General features: G+C 38.0%; 1 protein-coding gene across 20 annotated transcripts in view; it reads left to right on the forward strand.

The window, feature by feature from the left end:
* Positions 1-24,677, forward strand: part of SOX6 (SRY-box transcription factor 6) — a 449,851-nt gene that overhangs the window by 80,415 nt on the left and 344,759 nt on the right. For 3 of the 20 annotated variants that reach the window (XM_077818360.1, XM_077818347.1, XM_077818340.1), the window contains one exon: positions 1,211-1,246. The exons of the other annotated variants lie outside the window; for them this stretch is intronic. The gene's annotated coding sequence lies outside the window, so the exon portion shown is untranslated. The remainder of the gene's footprint in view (positions 1-1,210; positions 1,247-24,677) is intronic. 20 annotated transcript variants of the gene reach the window in all.

Below are 24,677 nucleotides of genomic sequence, written 5' to 3' on the forward strand. Positions count from 1 at the left end.
TGAAAATGCATGACATAATGAAGTGTATAAACAGCAATTACAAAAACTGTAGTTTTGCTACCTATCTTTAAGGCAAGTTTTCATATAGCTTATATTGTCCAAAAGATTTTACTTGCTGGCACCTGACCAAAATGACCAATGAGGAGACAAGATACTTTCTTGGAGGGGGCGGGGAGAAACAAAGGTTCTCTCTGTCTGTGTGATGCTTTTGTCGGGAACAGAAAGGAATGGAGTCTTAGAATTTAGTAAATAATCTAGCTAGATATGCGTCAGATTCTGTTTTGTTTACATGGCTGAGAAAATAAGCTGTGCTGGATGGAATGTATATTCTGGTTTTTGTGTCTTTGTGTAACTTAAGGTTTTGCGAAGAGGGATTCTCTATGTTTTTAATCTGATTACCCTGTATGGTATTTACCATCCTGATTTTACAGAGGTGATTCTTTTACTTTTTTTCTTCAAATAAAATTCTTCTTTTAAGAACCTGATTGCTTTTTCATTGTTCTTAAGATCCAAGGGTTTGGGTCTGTGTTCACCTATGCAAATTGGTGAGGATTTTTATCAAGCCTTTCCCAGGAAAGGGGGTGTAGGGTTTGTGGAGGATTTGGGGGGAAAGAAGTTTCCAAGCGGGCTCTTTCCCGGTTATATATATTTGTTAGATGCTTGGTGGTGGCAGCAATAAAGTCCAAGGACAAAAGGTAAAATAGTTTGTACCTTGGGGAAGTTTTAACCTAAGCTGGTAAAAATAAGCTTAGGAGGTTTTCATGCAGGTCCCCACATCTGTGCCCTAGAGTTCAGAGTGGGGAAGGAACCTTGACAGCATCCTTTAATGGAAGTCAGATGCTACTGAGGAAAGGAGCACTCAAGGAATACCAGGCCATTGTGGAGAAGCTAAATTAATTCTTTGCATCATTCTTCACTGTAGCGGCTCTGAGGGAGATGCCCACACTTGAGCCATTCCTTTTAGGTGACAAATCTGAGGAACTGTGTCAGATGGAGCTATGAATAGTGGTGGTTTTGGAATGAATTGACAAATTAAACAGTAATAAGTCATCCGGACCAGATGCTATCTACTCAAGAGTTCTGAAGGAACTCAAATATGAAATTGCAGAAATAACAACTGTGGTATGTAATTTATTGCTTAAATCAGCGTTTGTACCAGATGACTGGGAGTAACTAATGTAACACTTATTTTTTTTATATTTTTTTAAAGAGAGGCTTCAGAGGCAATCCTGGCAATTACAGGCAGGTAAGCCTTACTCCAGTACCTGGCAAATTAGTTGAAACTGTAGTAAAGAACAGAATTATGAGATGCATAGATGAACGGGATATGTTGGGGGAGAGTCAACATGGCTTTTGTAATGGGCAATCATACCTCACCAATCGATTAGCATTCTTTGGTGGTGTCAGGGTGTCAAACACATGGACAGTTGATATAGTTAGTATACTTGGACTTTCAGAAAGCCTTTGACAAGGGCCCACATACAAGGCTCTTTGGTAAAGTAAGCAGTCATGCGATAAGAGGGAAGGTCTCTCATGAATTAGTAACTCGTTAAAAGATAGGAAATAAAGGGTAGGAATAAGTGGTTAGTTTTCACAATGGAGAGAGGAAAATACCAGGGTCCCCCAGAGATCTGTACTGGAACCAGTGCTGTTCAACAGATTCACAAATGATCTGGAAAAGGGGTAGACACTGAAGGTGGCAAAGTTTGCAGACAATACAGAATTATGGAAGATAGTTAAGTCCAAAGATGACTGTGAAGAGCTACAAAAGGGTCTTACACAACTGGTTGATTGTGCAACAAAATGGTAGATGAAATTTAATGTTGTGATATTTGCAAAGTAATGCACGCTAGAAAAAAAAATCTCAACTATACATACAAAATGATGGGGTCTAAATTAGCTGTTACCACTCAAGAAAGAAATCTTGGAGGTGTTGTGGATAGTTCGCTGAAAACATCTGCTCAAGTTGCAGTGGCAGTCAAAAGATCTAACAATATTAGGAATCATTAGGAAAGGGATAGTTAAAACCACAAATATCATCATGCCACTACGTAAATCCCTGGTGTGCCCATCCTTAACTATTGGGTGCAGTTCTGGTACCGCCACTAAAAATATACATTAGAATTTGAAAAGGTACAGAGGACAACAAAAATGATTTGGGGTGTGGAACAGCTTCCATATGAGGAGAGATTAAAAGTGTTCAGTGTTCAGCTTAGAAAAGAGATGACTAAGAGGGGCTATTGTAGAGGTCTATAAAATCATGAATGGTGTGGAGAAAGTGAATAGGAAAATGTTATTTACTCCTTCACATAACACAAGAACCAGGAGTCACCCAGTGAAATTAGTAGGCAGCAAGTTTAAAACAAACATAGGGAAGTACTTCTTCACACAGCCAACTGTGGAACTTGTTGCTAGGGGTGTTGTGAAGACCAAAAGTATAACTGAGTTTAAAAAAAAATAAGAAAAGTTCAGGGAGGATAAATCCATCAATGGTTATCAGCCAAGATGCTCAGGGGTGCAACCTCATGCTCTGGGTATCTCTAAACCTCTGACTGCCAGAAGTTGGGACTGGATGACAAGATGAATCACTTGATAAATTGCCCCGTTCTGTTCGTTCCCTCTGACACATCTATCACCGGCCATTGTTGGAAAAGAGGCTACTGGGCTAGATTGACCATTTTGGTCTGATCCAGTATGACCATGCTTATGTTTTTAGGACCTTTTTAAAGGTTTTTTTTTAAAATAGGCACACCAGAAGTGAGGCTCCAATATTTAATATCCTGACTGTACACGGAATATGTACCTCTTTAATCAAATTGAATAAATTTTAGGATTAAATAGCCTTAAAGCCCTGATGCAGAAAAGCACTTAAGCATGTGCAGAAGTCCTGGTGAAGTCAGTGGGGGTTAAAACATGTGCTTAAGTGCTATGCCTGATTGGGGAGTAAATCAATAAACAATGAAAACAATCAAGTCATACACTCAGTTATAAAATGCAACTCACAATGTTGTATTCTCGTTAATACAGTTTCAGAAAGGCCATTAGGTTCATGCGATTAATGTGTGAGGTTAATATCCACAATTTGCCAGGTCTGTTACAAAGGGATCTTGTTGGTCCTTGTACCAAATTTTTCTTAATTTTTAATTTTAGTAGTCCTTTGATATCTTCAAATTAGAATTTAAATAGAAAGTATGCAACCTTTGCAAGGAAATTGATCTGTATTCAAGTTCTAAAATTATGTATGGAAAGGAAATAAAGGTGTATTTGAGAGAGCAGTGTTAATCAGACTCCTCAGTGGAGTCTGAAGGAGACACTTCGTGCCACTGTTTTGTGCAGTAGATCATGAAAGCGGAGTTGTAAATGTCATTGTGCTACAAATACAGTAGTAAAATCTTTTTATTAATCGTAAGGTTAGTTCAATAGCTTTGCTTTCAGCTTCTCTGTACAAAACACTGTTCATGGAAATGTTATTCATGGATTTGCTCTTGCCCAGCAAAATCATAAAGTCCAACTTGGCTTTTTGACACTAACTAAACTATCTGGATTAGGTAAAGCTGATCTTAAAAGAGAGAAATTGGATACTTGGCAAACCCAGCCGATATTTAGAGACACTCTTGGAGCTGATAAGGGTCATCATAAATTTAAACATTACCTTGCTGTGCACAGAAACCACACTAATAAATGGCTTTGAATTTTTTATGAATGACTGAGCATCCTGTTTCCCTAATAAGTCCAAACTGTTTTTTTATTATTTTTTTGGATGAAGGATGCTGTAGAGAAGCTACTGATGAAGTGTCATATAATTTTACAAGTTGCATAACTGCTTTTAACTACTAAACTCTCTCTGATTAAAATAACAATTGAGCTTGTAATTTTTCTGAACAGCTGCTGCTACAAGGGGTCATTACCTTGGAGAGCTTTGAAATAATCGTACTCCTAATACATGAGTTATGTAGCCATGTTTTACAGCAATGCACAAAGTTTAAAGCCTATAGTAGAATGTTATTTGAAAGCTGTCAAACCATGTTAAAAAAGACTGCATCGTCAAAGGCCCTTGTGGCCAGGATTCAACATGTAGCCTTGTCTTACTCATTATAAAATGCATGTTTATAAAGTTCCACAGAGCATCCAATTCCCAATTCACTTATATCAGCAAGACTTAACTTGCTCATTAATCTAAATTCTTTTGCAACTTTAATCTACATGTTTAATTAATCATAAAATGAGGCGGTAAGTAATTTCAGCAATGTGTGGCTTGTTATCAGATGCATTTAATCACTCTTCTGTGAGCTCATTTGGAAACACCTGAAGATGTCGAGAGCAGTTTGAATAAGCATAAATTATTCTTTGTCAGTGTACTTCACTCAACTAATAAGACATTAATTTAAAAGGTACTGTTCGTCATTTTTAGATCTTCACCAATATTTTTAGCTTAGCAATATAACTCTAATTGTATATACTGTATGATTCACAACAGAGTGCCCAACACTGAAAAGGGTAAGAATTTTATTGAATTCATTCTCATTTACATGTAATTATATCATGTAATCTTAGTTTTAATGAGGATTAACCATAGTTATCAAATGTCTTAAGTATTCAAACATTTTTGGAATAAGCTGCTAATTAATTAAAATGTTAAAAATTATGAGATGATACAGAGAATTCTGGGATCTTAATTCTTCTACATATGTGCTTGATAAGTCTGACAATGTTTGGAAACCATATCACATCATTTTCTCCTGTAGATATTACATAGGTAGCTCAAACATATGTGGAATTAGCTTTTAATGATGACGAAACAAGAGCTACAACAGTAGTCAACTATTTTACGTGAATGGATGTTCTCAGATACTTACATGAGGTTATGTAGGGTGGAAAATAACATTCCCATTTTTTCTTGTCACTTAACTGTTGTTCAGTCAGTGATGGCATTCTAAAAAATAAGACATGACCTCAGAGCAGATAACTCACAGGAATTGAGTGAGTTATGTATCTGTGGAAGTCAGAAGTATGGGAATAAAAATTGCCTTTTACAGAATGTCATCACCTCTCCTATTTATGCAGTGAGAGGGGATGACATTCTATCAAATCATTATTTCACTGGAAATACATTTATTTACCTGCCATGGAGCCTCTCAGCTAGTCTTGCTTTTGAACACTGAAACCTTTACTGGTTGTCTTGGACGTTCCAATATGGATCATAACATGAAAAACGGGGCAGATATTGAGTTTTGAAACAAAATACAACTCACTTCTCTAGATTTTTCTTTATTGTATGCACCACCTATGAATAAGTCCTGGTCTTCTCTGACTGAGCTGTGCTTTAGTAAGAGTAATATTATTTAAAATGCCTTTCCTTTGCTACAGTATTAAAGGTGCCTGCACCATTTAAACTATAGCTGTAAATTGGGGTAGTTGCTTTCTGCCTCCTCCTGTTTTTCTTTTCTTTTCTTTTCTTTTCTTTTCTTTTCTTTTCTTTTCTTTTCTTTTCTTTTGAGCATATGTTCCTTTCTACCACAGTTTTGTTCTTACTTTTATTCAGTCTTCCATTCCAGATGGAAGAGACTGTTTGTTCATTTGTTTGTTTCTAGAGTGCTAAGAATTTGAGAACAGTAAAGCTTTGGCAGCATCATTTAGTACTAACCACCAGCCTGGACAGTTGAACATCATTCTATGAAACCACAAAAAAACTATATACAGATTGCATTTAGCGTCTGACAAAAACACACACAAACAAGGAAATATGAGCTCCTTCTGGGCCTTCCTCCATGTAAAAGCTTTTATTTTTATTTATTTATTTATTTTTAACTAATGGCCTGCAAAATGTCTTTGCAAAAATCTGCATTTGAGTTTCAGGGACCTACATAGTGGGAGAATTCACTAAACTAAAAAGTGATCAATCTGATTTTTTTAAATTGCTCCCAGTTTAGAGCTTGTATACCAGTAAATGTTCTCAAGTGTTTCACAATGAAGCCTTTCCAAAAGTCTAATCTGTCTGTCTTTCCCTGTGGCTTTCCTATATCAGGAGTGATATCTTCATATATTCTTATTGTGGCCAAGCAGACATCAGTCAAAATATGCAGCTACTGTTAGACTCCCTAGAACAGTGGACACCATTAAAATCTTATCATTGCTGTTTGAAAATACTTAACATTACTGTGGTACTTGTATTATTCCCTAGAAGTTTCACAAGTACCTTATTAGGGTAAATTACTCAATAGATAAATTATAAAGATTTTCATGCTAATCACTTTTGGTATTGAGTCAAACGGAACATTAAAACCACCTGTTAATATCCAAATTATATCTCTTTAATACTAAATACATTCAATTTGCATAATACTTGGTATTGACCCCATATAGAAGGCTCCAAATTTAGATTTTCTAAATCTCATTTAGGCCTTTATTTATTCCTTGGAGTCTCTGTAACCTGTGTCAAGCCAAATACTTTTATTGTCCCTTAAGGACTCATATTGAACATATTTTTTGTAAGTGGGCTTCATAAAGGTGTTAAGATTTTAAAATATTTGCAAGCACATTTTTTGTTACTAAATAAGGGGCTACTACAAGTCCTCATAACAGTGTTATTATATTTGCATTGTATTCCAGTATTGAGAACCTAAAACATTCAAAAATTGAGTCTAGTCCTAAAAAAACCTGGGATTAATGGAAAAAAAAAAAACACCAAACCCTCTGCATCTTTTATTTTGCCTTCTAGAGTTTGAGTCTTTAGAATTCACATTTTCAAGCTTTTCTCTACAACCAATGAGGGTTAAACGCTTGCTTTTAAAAAAGTGAAGGCTTAAATTCTGATATGTTCGCATGACTCCAAGATTTGGCGCTTTCAGCAAAACACTAAAATTGCGAGACACAATACGTTTGTAAAAGTTGACACTACTGGTATTCCTTTACAATAGGGCAGATTTTGTCAATAGATAATGCACCTAAACTGGTAGATGTAAAGAGAAAGTGATAATATTGGGAACTGGTAATAGCGCATACTTCCTCAGCACAAATTATTTATTCCTGTTCTCCTGATTCACTTGTGGTGCCAGTTCCCACACTCTAGGGAAAAGGATAAAGATATGCATATGCCAAGATGAAGACAATACTTTATAAAATGCTGAGATTTTATTCATTTCCACCATGTAAACTCATAGCACAGGTTGAGATACTGCATGAACAAATTATGCCAAAAATACATCTACATTAAAAATGAAATAACTAGATAGAATAGAGAAAAATTCCTTTCAAGAGGGGAAAAATAAGTCAGAAAACAAAACACACAGAAGATTATATATGAAGAGTGGTGACTTTCCTGCTAATTCACCGTATCTAAGAAAATGTTTCCACATTTCCCAAAATTTACAGTGTGTGATTCTGACTCTACATTTTAGTCAAACTAACTTGAGTGATTGGAAAAATTTTCTCTGTCGCTGAAAGAACATGCCGCAAAGTATGGTGTTCTTCTGTTCTTCACAGGAGATGAAGTGTGTCATGTATTCAAGATGCTCTCTTGTCCTAAGAATAAAATAGCACTTGTGCTAAGTCAACTTTCCCGACAGATAGTTGAGCCTGTGTATAGTGAATACTAGTATGGTGAACTACAAGAGGGAATTCTGAATTATTTGAGGCACAGTGCCAATGTGTTTCATCTATTAAATGAATTACCTCAATGTAAGAGGTCCCTATGGTACTACAGACTTCACAGAAATATAGCCTTTGAGTATTATTTTCCACAGGATGCCTCAAGAAAAGTGAGGAAACCCAGATGAGTACCTAGGACACCTAATAATATCATACTCTGGGATGCAATCCAGACCAGGATGTTGTCACCACTTGCCTTGCAACCTGGGTACCTTACAATGCTTTGCTGCTGTAGCTCCCAGTTTGGGATGCTCACAGCCAGCATACGAGCATGCAAGTCCCACCCAGAGTGTCTGTGTGCTAGACCTGTCTGCAGTCCCCCACGTCCACTCTGGCTTCCCCCAGCCTTGGTTACAGCCAGCAAGGTGACCCTCAACACATGCCCAGTCCCGAATTTCCCTCAAACCGTGTTCCCTGGAGTGTCCTCCTTCCCATCCATGAGTAACTTCCAGTGAGGACCTGAAGAAGAGCTCTGTGTAGCTTGAAAACATGTCTCCTTCACCAACCAAAGTTGGTCCAATAAACAATATTACCTCACCCACCTTCTCTCTTTAATAACCCACTGCAATTTACCATATGTTGATCAGGAAATCCTAGGACAGACAGTACTGTCAAGGTAGAGTTTCTGTCTAACATAGTGGGAGAGCAAACAATCTTTCTATTTGTAAAATGAGAAAAAATTGTGTTTGTATGAAGATTTCTGATAAACCTTTAGAGGCACTCATTTAATGCTCTGTACACAATTCCATAAAGGTCTCTTTTGGAGAGAAAAATGTTGCATCCCCTCTGCCTGGTACATGTTTTAAAAAACAAAAGGCTTTTGGCCTCACAGTCACTGCTTGCAGTCTGGATGTACCTCTTGATGCGGAGACCTCAGTGGCAATTCACACACAGCCCTTAAGCCATTAGTGTATGAACTTTGTGGTTTTTTTTTTATTTTTATTTTCTTTGTGTAGTCAAATGTAATTTTAAAACCCCCCACCAATGTTGACTAGCTCCAAAATGTTTGTTGTCAAAGTTCTAGAATATTTAATCTTCCAAGTCTAACAATTTATCAGCATTCTACAGAAAACCATGAAAATTGCTCACTTCAGATGGTGCCAACCGGCAAAAAATAAGTTATACTGATTGCTACTGGTTGGTTCCCTGACAAAATTCTCTTGTTGCTAGTCTCTGATTTGGTCAACAGTTCAGAACCTCTTTGTATCAGGTTCATCAGAAAAATGAGTCCAAGTGAAAATGTGATGACCCAGCAGAAAATAGAAACCTAAGAAACTTGCTAACCAGTTCAGGAGATAGATGATTCCAATTCTCAAGGTGCTTGAGGGAAAATCCTTTAAGAACACATAGCCATATAACAAACAGCCTGAGCCCTGTCACCCTGAATTGCTAGATCATCAGAATGAAAAGCACTATAGTGAGAGACAGTAAAGGCTAAAATTCAAACATTTTCTATGATTTCATCCAGAAAGTGAAGCTGATGACATTTTAGATGACCTCCATTGTTGGACCTGCCTCCCTCAAAACCTCCTCCACATGAGCCAAGCTGACCTATTCTGAGAACAGCAGTCAATGCTATGCTTAGTGATCACAGGACAGACCACCAGTTTTCTTCAGGTTTCAGAGTAACAGCCGTGTTAGTCTGTATTCGCAAAAAGAAAAGGAGTACTTGTGGCACCTTAGAGACTAACCAGTTTATTTGAGCATGAGCTTTCGTGAGCTACAGCTCACTTCATCAGATACATACCGTGGAAACTGCAGTTTCCACGGTATGTATCTGATGAAGTGAGCTGTAGCTCACGAAAGCTCATGCTCAAATAAACTGGTTAGTCTCTAAGGTGCCACAAGTACTCCTTTTCAGTTTTCTTCAGGGACTCTGTCACACGAAAAGAAACCATTAAGATTAATAAGATTTCAAAATATAGCTCATGTACTCTATAGTAAAGCATTACTGTTTCCATTTCTTCAACCAGGGTGTAAAAGAGGAAGTATGTAAAGCCCTGGAAAGATTCCTTCTGTGCTCTGCATAAACAATTATTCTGTAGTGAAATAAAGATACTAACTACGCCCTTCTATAGTATTCCAAACTTTGCACAAGACCCAATACAAGTTTGGACAGGAAACACTGGGTCTCACACAGATCAGTTCTGTGTAGCCATCTGCCTTGGCAGGGAGTGAGATAAAAACTGATTTTTTTTGTACCCTTAATTTGTAACCTTTTACCTTTGTACCCTTTTTTTGTACCCTTATTCTTGGTGTCTGAATTGGTCACACTTTATGTTAAGGGTATAGTTTACAAAGGGTTAATAATTTATTAATGGATGGTATAAGCATGTTACAGACATGAGTAGTATTAGATCTGTTTGGAAAATAGGGGAGTTTTCCACAATTTTTTTGACATTTGACTGAAAAATATTTGGGTTTTGTGTTCTCAATTTTCAGATGAAAAATCTATTTTTTGTTGTTGAGGAAAACAGACAATTTCTGCAAAAATGTTTAGTTGAAAGCTCAATTTGCTGCTGAAAAAAAGGTTATGAATAAACATTTAACTAGCCTTTAGGAGTATGCATTATAGATGGTTATAAACATAGCAGTAGATGGTGTTACAGATGGCTAAGGCAACCTACTGATTTGTTGGACTCTTTAACATTCTATAGAAATGGATTAATTGTTTATTAAAACAGTAGAGTCTTAGGTATGCTGGAGAATGGAAGGGGCTGCGCTGAGAGTGCCCCTTCCAGCTAGTGCCAGTATTCCTTCACATCTTTAGCTGTTTGGCCAGCTAACGCTAGGTCAAGACCCAGATGTACAACTCATGCTCACTGCCTCAGAACATGGAACATCAGGCTTCTCTCAGAGACAAGAGATTCAGGGAAGCCATTGCAGGACACAGAAAGCCATTTTTCACATCATGCCCTGGGCTTCCAACTAGAGATGGAGACACCATTTAAATCAAGAAAGTCTCTACTGTTTTGCTCTGTTGTCCACATAAGCAAGGAAAGAGCTTTATTGGCTCCTTTATGTATGCAGTTTTTACAGATTTAATGTTAATTTAATGTTTGTTGGGATTTGATTTAGGAATCCAGTGGAACAGCTGGATGATATGGAATTTTTATTTGCTTAAAAAGGTGCTATCAAGGATCAACGAAGAGCCCTAGGTCCTGTTAACAGACTTTAGACAAACTCTTTTAACACTGTAACTGGATTTCTAGAGCTGATTAGGCTTGAAGTACTGCTGTCAGTCATTCCCAGGGAACAGTCTCAACTGTGACATCAGTGGAATACCTAAATTTGCTTGGATGAGTTCAGCTGATGTTATCAGAGCAGGGCATACGCTCTCTAGGACTATGAAGGGCCGTGGGTGTTCAGGCTAGTCAAGATTTGCATCAAAGCCTGGAATTTAAACTATATCATAGGGCTGCATTGGGACTGAGTTATGTGGGGTCAGCTAGAGGAACTCTTGCTCAAATATGTGGTTAACATTTTTTTAATAGGGCCCTGCGGGATAGGCTGATGAAGTATTTAATAATGAATAAATGGCACTACCACCAAACAGATCAGAAATTGGGTTTCTGATTCACATAGTAACCTCTACCGCCTTTCCTCTCCCACAATTTAATAGGCATTTTATTTTTAGCAATTTCGTGCTAAAAGAAGTGTGGGATCGGAGGAGGAAAATCAAAACAAATCAAATGAACTACTAAATAATTGCTTTACAATACTAATCGATATTTTCTTGTCCTATTTGTGCTTGGACAACAATTGGCTGTTGACATGGCTTATACAATGTACATATTTTTAAAAAACTGTAGGGCTGGGTTTACCAGGGGTAATGCCACTGATTTCAGCTCCAAATAGGTTAACTTACTAAATCTGTTTTAATTATATTTATAATTCATAATCATAAGGCAACACAAATAATACTTTGGTTATTGGTTTTTTTTATTTTATTATTATTGTTTTGTTCCTTTGTTGTGTGCTTTAATTATCTCCTTTCCCTGAAAAAATAGTTTATTTTAACTTGACACACACACACACACACACACACACTCACTTACTCACTCTGGACAGATGAAGTCCCTGCAATAATTATAAGCTGTTCTTTTTATTATTGTGAATAGTAAATTTTGCTATGCATAATACTATAAGTTGGAAGGAAATCTATTTGTATTTAAATGATACAACATGATACATAATGTGATGCAAAGGGATGTGGTGAGTAGAAATTTGGGACAGTGATACTAGTTTCAGCTAGGATAAAAGAAACCAACTGTATATTTTTAAATTCCGGTTGCCATACTCATTGAAATCAGGTGTTGTGTTTCTAGAGCTTTAAAGTGATAAGTGGATAAATTATCCACAAGGAGAAAATGAAAATGTATTGTTATTTCAAGGTTACCGTAGCAGACCCAGAACCAAGAATTCTGGGTTCTAGTCCTAGTTTTACCAATGATATAACATTGGACAAACCATTAAATCTGTCCGTGCCAGTTTACCTATCTGTAAAATCCTACCTCACAGGATTGTTTTGAATATTAATTAATGACTATAAAGTGCTTTGAGATCCTCAGGTGAAAGATATTATGGAAATGCACCTTATGTTGCTTTTATTACTTCAGTATTAGCATTTTATTTGTATTACAGTAATGCTTAAAGGCATCAACTGAAATTGGGGGCCCATTGAACAAGCTGCTGTACAAACATGTAGGGAGGGACAGTCCATTCGCTGGTGATCTTGCAGTCTTAATTGACAAGACAGACTAAGGGTGGAGAAAAGGAAGTAGTATAATCTCCATTCTATTGATAGAGAACTGAGGCACAGCAAGATTAAGGTCATGTTTTCAAAAGTGCTCAGCATTGGCGTAAATCTGTTTCTATTGATCTCAATGGTAAAATGCCACAAGCATGCGCATGTTTGAAAGTTTCATAGATTCATAGAATTTAAGGACAGAATGGACGACTCTGATCACTAGGTCTGACCTCCTGCATAATACAGGCTGCAGGATTTTCCTCAAGTGAATCTTGTTTCAAGTCCAATTGCTGCGGTTGAACTAAGATTGAAAGACATCCAGTCTCGATAAAAAAATTTCCAGTGATGGAGAATCCACCACAAGACTTGGTAGTTGTTCTAGTGCTTAACAATGGCTCCAGTGTTTATCTTTGTCTGCTAGTTTGAAGAGCACTCTGTTCCACAGGGAAGTACTCAGAAATACCTATATAGTCTGTGATCAAATTACACCATAACCTTCATTTTGTTAAACTAAACAGATAGAGCCCTGTGAGTATCACACTATAAGGCAGTGGTGGGCAACCTGTGGACCGCATGCAGCCCATCAGAGTAATCTGATTGCGGGCTGCAAGATATTTTGCTGACATTGACCGTCTGCAGGCATGGCTCCCCGCAGCTCCCAGTGGCCGCGATTTGCCGTTCCCCCGGGAGCTGCAGAGGCCATGCCTGCGGATGGTCAATGTCAGCAAAATGTCTCGTGGCCCGCAATCAGATTGCCCTGATGGACCACATGTAGCCCACGAGCCACAGGTTGCCCATCACTGCTATAAGGCCTGTCTTAACCAAAGGCTTCCTTCCTTTCTGTATACCTTGCAAATATTTGTTTCCTAATCACACATATGTGTCTCATATAGCCACTGTAGCTATTGTACATATCCCTTATTTGCTATTTAGAATAAACTGACTGGATAAGATCAGTTCATCTTTATGTTAGTCTTGGTCATGCTAGCTGTTCTTTTAAACTCATTTGCTTTAAAAGATTTTAATTTTTTGTGAAGTTTCAGTATAAAAAAGTAGAGACCCATTTATAATTTTGAGGAACTGTACTGCAAGAAACTGTTGTTTCTTACTGCATCCTCTGTATATTTCCTACCTCTGAATGTAGCAAATAATAGCGAGTTTAAATTTGCTTAAGAGGCTGCCATAGCATTATGTCTACTGTGATGTGTCTCTTAAGTTGAAAAGTTTCCCACTAAGTAGAGAAAATTGTCAGAGAAACAACTAATTAATCTCTGCTCCTTTACAGCTGTGTAATGCTATGCATAACTAAAAGTCCTGTTAAATTAATTAATGATTTCAATTATGAACTTTTCTCCAAAATGTTATGATTCATATCAGGCTGATAATGCAGTGACCTGGGAGTGTGAAATCTGTGTTATGTAGAGAGTTGCCAGTTAATTGATTCACGAATTATTTAAAGTTTGTTGCACCCATGGGAGTGCTCAGATCCATGACAGCTATTTCTTAAAATGTACAAACTCTTTCTTTTTTTCATATTGGCAATTTCTAGTGCCCATTTCTAGCTAATATGATAGTTTAAAGACTTTTCTGGGTTCTTTCAGTGTCACAGTGAATATATATGAAAAACACACTGTATACCTATCAATGAGAAAAAGTTAATCTCTTGTCAAGTAATATATTTTATGGCATCTTTTTTATGCCTATTATTTTTACATTTTTGAAAGTTTCTGTTCATTTTACCTATGCTTGGTTATCATACAATTCAGTTCTGTTTGCTCCACAAGAAGCATCATTTATTGCAAAAGGTAATAGAGCTAGAGTTTCTTAAAAAGCTTCTAATTATTAAATGAAAGATATCTCATACAATGCTGTAGTAAGAGGCAATTCTACTGTCTAGATTATCAGTAATTGTGCTAGCCTCCACTCCGGAATTTAAAGTGGTCAAACTCTGTATTTCAGAGGTGTCATGCCTCTGTAAGTGCAACAGTTTCAGCAGCAAGTCTTCACGACAGCATGATAGGGACGACTAAGAGTATTCTGTATAATTGCATAATATTTATTGTTTTGGTCCATAACTTGCACAACAACTAAAAGTTGAAGTGTACACAGAATAGAACAGAAGCAGGTATTAAAGCATGTTAAAATATTGTTAATATTTTATAATCCTTTATTAAAATTTTATTAATGTTATTAAAGTGCACTTGAATTGACTTTAGTGTTGTATAACATGACCATTAGTGCGAATCCCTTTGAGGTCAGAGGAAAGGCTGCATGTGGCTGCTGGGGTCGGAGGAGAGACTTGTAAGCACTAACACTGAGGAGGTGTGTGTATCACTCTGAAGACTGGGGGTGATTGAGGTTTTTTGCAGACTAAATATTGTTACTTTTTTTTTATTTGAGATCAAAATACAGGGGATTGGTTGTAGGCAGCAAACGTAGTGATTTTAGACAGTCTCAGTTAAATACTCTTATCTAGTGCCAACAATATTCATAAGTGAAGGAAACAGGATGTTCCTCATTTAGTAAGAGAAATGAATGATCTCTTCACCCAAAATTAGTTTATTTGGGTCAGAATGGCCTGGTGTGGAGAGTAATAGTACCCTAGCTATTCAGAGATCTAGCTTTTTCCATTTTCAACCACTTTTGTTAGCTCACTATGTCTTTTTAGTGTATCTTCCCTCTGCCCTTATACAATAAAATAAAATCAAACAAACAAAGTATTTAAAAAAAACAAGTGCATTCTCTCTTATTGAAGTTGCTGCATTGCTGCAGGGCCCCAAAATTGCTGAAAAGGAAGCAAATTTAAACTAATATCTGCACTGTAGAAAATATACCATTTCAAATAGTGACTGAGTGACTGCTTCTGTTTTCTAAAATTAAGGAGCCTATAATCTCAGCACCATTAACAAGTGCTGTCATTCAGATACAGTGTCTGGCTGATTTAAATAAAATGAAATGAAGATAGTTGTTTCTGGTCCCTTGGCTTCACTCATTGCCATAAACATATGCTCTGCGTCCCGCTTCTTTCCATCTTATTTATGACTTTAATTTGTTGTGTGGGCTGCGCTAGAAATTAAATTTAATACAATTCTCCAAGGGACCCTGTCATATAATAACATGGTAATTTCTGTGTATCCTTTTGAAAAATGAGGAAATTAATTCTTCCTGACATGTTCTAATTATTCCAGTGTGAACGGCAAATCCGTTTTTCCCAGCCCCTGAAGTGTTATCGGCAAATGGCTGCTGTTCAAAGCTGAGGTGCTAATGCTGACCAGCAGTGCGTTTAATTTGAAACATGAGCAGACACCTTTCAACACACCTTTGTAATATTGGAGTACTGTACAGAAATTAATTCACTACTTATTTGGCAGCTTAGCCTGGGGGGTTATGGTTTTTTATTCATCAGTACAAAGACATGTTAGCACAATGTTTCCTGTTTCCTCGAGTGCTTTTGTGCCTGTGTTGCAGAGTATGGATTCAAAGTGTGTGATGGGTAGCTATAATGTACAGAATAAAAAAGGGTACTCGGATACCTGACCACTACCAGTTGTATGTCGGAGTATATTTGCAGTTTGGAGAGAGGTGCTACAGGGTCTCGAATGTTAACTCAATTACAATCTATCGTTAACAGTTTCAGTTGAAATTACAGTGGAGAAATTATTTGGACCAACTTGCTGTGAAAGAGCTTTGCTACACAGATGCAGGTCTCAGTTCTGAAGATAAATTGACCCTTCCATTTGTACCATATTTAAATTTATCTGAAAAAACAATCAGTACACTGTAATTTTAAAATACTTAGGTACCTTTGGCATGAATCAACTTTGGCAAAGTGGAAGAAGGTGAATTAATCAATGTAGGCACTGAAACTAATGATTTCTTGGCATTGGTGACTTTCAGAAAACTGCATATGGAGAGTTTCAGTGTGTTCATTTTGTGCAGGATTGCCAAATAAACTCCTTCCTGTGTCCCATCTTTGTTATAAATATTGGGGTATTATCTACGTTAAATGCTCTTGTAGAATCCAGATAGCTGAAGATATAAAAGGAGCTTGGACTATACCAAGAAACAGGATGTGGCAAAAGCCACCATGCACCGTTAACACGTAAAATATCCACCCATAAGACCCTCATATATTTGTAAGTATGTGGTCAGTGGCTTGAAAAAGTGATAAAAACGTCATTATTGGCTGTGGTTTTTTGAAAATTCAAATAAATATTAATGTAACTTTTTATGAAGAAGCGTATGTGTTTTTCCAACTTAAAGTAAGTCAATGTATTAGTTACTAGTACCAATCACTTTACATGATGAAATACTTAATACTACAGAATTATGTAGCTCTTTTCATCTGCCGGACACTTTAGAACGATGATCTAAGTGCTCCCTACCCTTCTTAGTTGTTATTATTTGTTAGCCCCACTGGTATACCTGACACTGTATAATTCACAAAGACACAATCGTTGCACCAAGAAGGTTACAGTCTAAGCAAGACAGATGATGACATAAATTCACCAGTTCTCCAGGAGAATATCAAACGAGGCAGATTTGCACAGGTATAAGTGACTGCACGTGGTGCAAGACGATGGAGAATCATGCTTGAAGTGTTTTAATGATACATTTGAATGAAGACCGGGAGATTTTTTTGGCTCACAAGAATGACGATGTTCCAAGAGCATGAACAACAGCAGGGACAAGGGTGAGACCAGGAGAAAATCTATAAAGGGAGTTGGTAGGAGGTCAGCGTGGCTGGAGTGAAAGAAGCATGCAGGATAGTAGGAAGAACCTAGAACTGAGGGGTAAACTAAGAAATGTGAGTTAGGAATAAAATTGTGCAGAGGCTTAAAGGCAAGGTCCAGAAGCTCCTGAAGCTGATTTATAAGGTTAGGGGAAACTGGTGAAGAGCTTCCAGTAAGATCATTTCCACTGTAGCATTTTGGATAGATCAGAATGGAGTCGGGAGTGGGGGTGGGGAAGCAGAATAGGAGGTAGTTGCAATAGTTAATTCAGGAAGTGACCAAGACATAAGCCCTGGTTTTAGCAGCAAGGATAGAGAAGAAAATATAGTTTTCAGAGATATTGCTTAAGAAGTGTTGGAAGAATTTGCTTGACAGCCTGAATATGGGGTGAAGTGGGGAAATAGTTGTTGAATGCGACACTATATGTGAGCTAGGGTAAAGAAATAATAGGGATTGTAATTGAGGCTGCGAACGTAGATGAGATCACACCAGGATAAGATTTAGGAGGCCAAGATGATAGTATTAAGGATAGAAACCTCAGTGTGTGGTGAGAGAGGGAAGTAGCCAGGGATGGAGAGAGAAGGGAAAGGATGAGAATAAGTACATAACATAAGAATGACCATACTGAGTCAGACCAATGGTCCATTTAGCCCAGTATCCTGCCTTCCAACAGTGACCAATGCTAGATGCATCAAAGGGAATGAAAAGAACAGGGTAATTATCAAATGATCCATCCCCTGTCATCCAGTCTCAGCATCTGACAGTCAGAGGTTTGGGGTCACTCATTACATGGGGTTGTGTCCCTGACCATCTTGGCAAATAGACATTGATGGACCATGAACTTATCTAATTCTTTTTTGAAGCCAGTAATAATTTTGACCTTCACAGCATCCCTCAGCAATGAGTTCCCCAGGTTGACTGTGCATTGTGTGAAGAGCATAAAAGCATGAAATGCCAAAGAGAGTGAGAACCCAGTGGCTGACTGAGTTGAAAGCAGGGGAGGAAATAGAGAAAGCTGAGAATAAAGAAAAGCAGCTTAGACTTTGCCAGGCAAAGGCTTCTGTAATCTTGGTGGAACAGTTTCAGTGGATAACAAGACACAGAAACCAGACTGCAGGGAATGCATGAGAATTAGAACAAGAAATTCAAAGCAGTGGGAATAGACCTATTCAAAAAGTTTAGAAACAAAGGGAAGGAAGCAGAAAGAGGAAGCTAGTTTGAAAGGCAAATTGAAGAGACAAATAGGATCAATCGAGGTTTATTTTATGATAGAATTACAAGAGGAGACTCAGGGAAGAATTAGTCTCATTTTTACAGCTGAGCTGTTGTACAGGGATTAGAACTTGGCTAAGAACAGAAAGTGAGAGAAAGTGAGTTGGTGTCAGAGCCATGATTAGAACTACTGGACTACACCTCATTCTGAAATACAGTTGGAATGAGGTCTTTGCATTACACTCTATGTTGAAGAGTCTACTCTTTTCTCCATGTACACTGGGTTTTTTTGCATTAAATCTCGGTACATTGTGAGGAGAACATTAGATATCCCTTCCACTAAGGGAAACTTGTACTACACACTTATGTGGACATCTGACATACTCATACAAAAGGTGAGAATTTCATGAGGGCTGCAAGTGAGTTAGACATTATCATAAAGTTTCTGTGTATCTTTGCTTAACATCCCCTGCCTGATTCAAGCAGGCCCCAAGTGCAGTATCTGTTTTTAATTTTAAGAATGAGGTTTGGAGCTGCGATTTTCACTTGAGGAGCTAGGTGCTCCCAGTGGACCAGTGGAATGTAAGAAGGAAGTGAGTTCCCAAAAGGCTACAAAAACCTGTGAAATATGCCAGTGACAGAATATGCAGCATGATGACTTGTGTCTGAAAAGGAGAGTGGAAACAGGGCACAGATCCATCAAGAAAGGACTAAGCATGTGAATCAGGTGTACTTTTGTGCAATCAGAACTGAGTCCAGCATGTGGCCCAGCAAGCTACATTCTCTTATGAACAAGGAGACGATAAAGGAAAGGAAAAGTATATGGATGTTTATGATGACTGAGGCAGCGCTAACTGGCTGAAGGGACAGTGTTTACCAAAGGAGTCTCATTGCCACAATGGTGGCAGCAATTCAAAGGCAGTAGCACCATGCATGAGAGAAATGAGACTGCTCTTAGGTGCAGAGAGAACCTTCTTTCATCCCCAGGAGGGTGCCTCCTTTTTCCCCCATCACCGAACAGAGCGTTCTCAACATGTATTCAGAGGGGTTCACAATCTCCTTTTGCCTCCTTTTGCTTCTGTTCTGCAGTCTGGCTTTCCAGTTTCTGAGGCCTGTTTGTGTGTGGCACAACGATGGGAGCTGTAGCTTGCTCTCTGAGTGGGTCTGATCTCCTTTAATGGCTGTCTTTTGAATGCATGTGCCTCAGATGCTGTTCTGCTGTTCCTTTTAAATACCGTGACCAGGACCAACCACATTGCTCCTCATCCAATTTAGTATCTTCTGTCATCCCTTGCAGGTTTCCAATACTTTCTAGGCCTGGCCCACTAATGCAAGGTTCTATTTGCCATGGAATGAAGGTCATGCCTGGAGGAATTTTCTGTATTCATTTATTTTTGCTTCACCATATTTCCTGTAGATCTGTGGTCAGATACTCTGGCACAATTGGGCCCCTGAAACAGAATCTAAAAATAGAAAGCCATTTAGCATTCTGAGCTGTGAATCCTTCAGCACCCAGGTAGCATTAGTCCCTTGGTTGCTCTGGACTCATAATCTGTTAGGGTGTCATGGTGTTGCCCGGTCACATGTTTGTCTGACCTCTGCATTTAGACATAGAACTGTTAGATACAGATTTTCATCTTTGCTTACCCAGCACCCGCTATCTCTGATCTGCAGGAAGACCATTCCCTAGGTCAGCACATACTGTATGTGGGGCAATTGGAGAACTTTGATTACTTGCTCTGTGTTGGTCAAGGGTGTTAAAAGTCTGAGTTCTATGGGAATTGTGCCAATCAGCTCTTGGCTTTTGTGATTAGGCTTAGCAAGATGGAACGGGGGAGCTTGTGGAGAATCCATTGCCAAAATTAAGAAATTTTATTTTGGTTTAAGTAGAGTTTTTTTTAACAGAATTTCCATTTTATAACAATAATGGACTACTTTGGACAGTCTAGCAATAATCATTAGTAATAAAATAATAGGTCTGGTCAGTAATTTATTGGCTATGTAGGCAGTGATCTCTGATTTATTATTATTATATTTTAAGTTGACTTAGTAATGGAACCATATGTAGCAACTCTTTCTCTCGTCCCCCTGGCCCCGGCTTGCACCTTTAGCTTTTCTGCTCTGTTGCTTGTCTGATACCAGAATGTCTCTAGTTTGGTATTTAACTTTCTGTGTTGCAATAGATGATACTTTCTGCTGTGAAATTCCTCTACTTGAATTCTTCAGTACACATTATATTCTATTTAATATGACTATAACTTTAAAGACAAATATCAATAATAAACATGTACAGCAAATGCCAGTAGTAAAGCTTATGGTCCCAGGGTGGTTTGGACTCTCACCTCTCACTCTTCTTACCCAATTTCATGGCTAGGTTGGACGTAGCTCAGATCACCCAGGGAATTAGTGGTTGAATTTAGGCTGGGGCTCACACAATCTCTTGGTACTTAGCCCTTTTCTCTAACTGTACCACATGGCATCTATAAAATATTTTAAGAAAATAATATGGTATAAATAGATTCTTGTTTCTTCACTTATACATTTATGCTATTTATTTTCACCTTTGAGGGATTGAGTGACTCTGGGAATTTGTAATGAAAGATGATGCTTGTCATCCCAAAGTCACTAGTTCAAATCTGGCCAGGCCAATAGTAACCTAGATTTGTTAACGTTTGATGGCTGATAGAGGATCTATGTGAAATTATTTGATGATCTTAGTCAAATTCCTAGCAAGCAGGTATCCATGTTACAAAATCCCTGATTACTGGCACTTATTGGTGCCCTCGTTGACAGTCTCCACAAAAGACTAAAAACTGAATGGGCATGGAGACTGACCTACCCTCACACTCCTGCAAGTGGCCTTTCTGGGTCAGGATTGCAGCAGAATGGTGTGAAGTAATGTGAAGAGGCTTTGCAGTGCCTGTTTTGTGGATAAATGGAGGCCTTTCAGTTTCTAAGGCTGTCAACCTGGCATAAGCAATAAATTCAGTTACAGGCAGATAATAGAAAAGACAGTAAGACTACCACATCTGTGTGAAAAATGTCCCTTTTGTTCCTTAGAAGAAGGCAGCAATATAGGAAATGGAGGAGGCAAGGTTTGAGTAATTGTTTTTTGGGGTTTGGAAATACCGTAACTTCTCTAGCAGGTGAATGAAGGGGTCTTTGTCACATCTATGTTCCTAATGATCTTGAGTTCATTGTAGATATTTTTCTGTGACAAACCTTTTCTGTGTTTATCCTAGCGACATCGCTGACTGAATAATCAATACACCTTTTTTTTCTCCTTGATCTATTTAAGCATAAGAGTGACATTATTGAGTGGGAGAAGAGGGGTCACCATCTCAAATATTGTAAGATTATTGACAATTTCTCTTTATTATGTCAGCAAAAAAGCCCAGTGTCTCCTGATATTCTCTTGATGATTTATGCTTTTGCTGATAATATATTAAAATATTATATGTGTATTTATTCCTAAAACCTTACTATTGGAGTGTCAGAAAAAATTAAAAGGGACATGCACCAAGCCCCAGGAAGGCCTAATGTCTCTTCCCCCATTTGTTTCTTTTCATTCTTAAATCTTATTCCTTCTCCTTTCTTCATTGCTGTGTCTCATTGCTGTCTTTCTAATAGATCTGGTAACTAATTTAAAGAGGATCTAATATGCCAAGTTTTTATATCTCTGACCATTTCCAGGGAAAAAATTAATTTGTGATTTACATTTTATATATATATATAAATAAAAATTTAATATATGTACCTAATACTCAGAGTTCATTTTTCTTAACTCTTTTTCAGTCATTTTTGGTCATTTGTACTCATTTGGTTAAAAAAAGAGTGTTTCAGTTACACAATGAAAAAAGGGTCCAAGTTTTACAGGGTTTTGCAACTATTCAGTATAACAGAGATTTATATGTATTCTAGAGTCACTGACAATCAGATAAAAGTGACTGCATTACTTGCTACTTAACGACCCGCTGGACCTCATACAAAAATATGTAATAGTTGTTAAACCTGCTTTGTTGTGATCTTGTCCTGCTAAATTCCTGCCTTTTCAATAAGATCTCTGACCCTCTTCTATTGCCAGGCCTCTGTATTCTACCAGTATGACACTTTTTAATAGGGTTCCATTACATTCAATGGAACAACATGATATACAGTTCATAAGTAGGCCACAAGAGTGCCCTTTCACAGGATGTAGGCTACACATCTCAAAACACTGTCAAGATGATATTTGGACCTCTTTTGCTCTGTTCCCTTTTGGTCATTGACACTGACATGCTTGGATTTCTGTGGAGCTGAAAGGCCATTTCATTAGTTGTGAGTGATGATGCTGTTTTATTGTCTATGTTGTGTTAGGAAGGATTTCAGCAATGGATATATGCCATGGGCAACATCTCTGATTAAGAAATATTGGAGAAAATAGCACTGATGTTAAATTATATCTGAAACAATGGTGGCATTTGCAATACAAAATATTTTTATGTCTTTGGTAATAGGATAGTATATCTGCAGTAGTTCCATTATATTCTGTATCATTTGATTTGATTGGAAAAACAAAACAAAAAGGACTAGAATAAGGTAGTAAGGAAAAGCTGTACTGTGATGTTCATCCATGGTATGTCTACACAGTAAAAAAAGCCCCCATAATAATGAGTCTCAGAATCCTGGTCTACAGACTCAGGCTTTTGCAACAGCGCTAAAAAGAGCCATGCAGACATTCCTGCACAGGCTCTCAAACCCAACCTATTCCCTGAGTTTGAGCCCAAGCTCCAGCCTGAGTGGGAAAATCTATGTGGCTATTTTTAGCACCCTAGTGCAAGCCCAAGTCTGTAGAACCTGGCTCTGAGACTCACTGCATCAGGTGTTTTTTTGCAGTGTAGATATACCCCCAGTTGTCTGTGGTGAGTGTTGGGGGAATCAGGGGCAGAACAGTTGTGGAAGGGTTCACATTAGGTGACATGGAGGATAAGTTAGGGATGGACAATGGTTCCTTATGGAAAAAGTCCTATACAACTTACTGGAAAATTGTAACCTATTCCCACAGAACTGAATAGAGAATTATATCCCACCTAAAGAATTCTATGGGGTAATTTTACAAAACCCTACAGAGAGGATACAATACTCTGTTAAAATATGAAGGCACCCCATTGTCAAGCTCCATTGTTAAGGTTGTGTTTAATTTTCCACGTAATAAAGGTGTAAATCTTTTAACATGTATCACAAAAATCACTTTCACACAGGGACATTTTCAAGAAATATTACAAAGTTTAATTTTCCAGGCACTTTTCACACTTTCTTCTTGGTAGATTTCTAAAAGTTTTTAAATCACTCTCTTTAAAAAAAAAAATCCCAGAGTCCATTTTCCCCCCACATCTCCTATAACAAAATCTCAAAGTTGAAAACTTCAAGTTTCACACAGTGCTTCAGACTGCAGAAGTGTCCAACAAATAGGATATTTTGCAAGTGAAAACTTTCCACAGTGATAGTTCCAGTCCTGACTTGATTTAGGTCCATTGTGGCTCCTGTCTAGTGAATCACAATAGGTTCATAAGTGGGTCCTGTCTAGTGAATCACAATAGGCTCATAAGAGGAAGAAGGTGGCTGTGTAGTACGGTTGTTAACTCTGCTTCTCAGGTTTCGTTGTCTGTAAATTAACCTTTCCTCGTACTGTTCTGACCATGCCCTAAATCCTCTTGCTACAAGGAGGTGTGGAGGGAGCTTCGTGAAAGAGAGAGTTAAAGCTAAATTTGTCTGAGGAGCTAGCGGCTTCTCCCTCTGCTAAGCCTCTTACTATTTGCCAAAACGGAGCCCTGTTCAACTGGGATTTCCTCTGCTCAAGAGTAACATTTCCCAGGGTGGCTGAGGCAAAAGGAGAGAAGACTGAATTGCAGGAATTGATGGTGGCAGGGAGGCTGTCACACAGAACAGGGCACTGGGGCTAAAGAGTCACAGGGAAACCCAGCTGCCCTTACTCTGTGCTCCCCTGCTATCCTAACCATATTGCACAGCAATTTGTTCTTCTTTTGTTTTTTTAAAATTTATTTTGGCTATTTTTTTTGTAATAATGAAACATAAGAATTTTTTAAAACAGCATATCAGCCAAAATAAGAGGGGAGCGGGGAAGGAAAATCATTTTATGTGAGCCAGGGGCATTGGAGGGAAAGGTTGAAGATGAGGAAGGCCTTGCAATGTGCCCTGCTCAGCCTCTGGTTGGCCAGGATGGGGAACGTATTACAAAGTAGATGACCGCACATGGAGAACACCCTGCCAGCTGCCCCCTTCACTTTACACTGAGATTGCTCCAGCTTGAGTGGTCCTGCTGACTGCAACTGTGA

This window comes from Eretmochelys imbricata, chromosome 6 (assembly GCF_965152235.1).
Source record: "Eretmochelys imbricata isolate rEreImb1 chromosome 6, rEreImb1.hap1, whole genome shotgun sequence".
NCBI lineage: Eukaryota > Metazoa > Chordata > Testudines > Cheloniidae > Eretmochelys > Eretmochelys imbricata.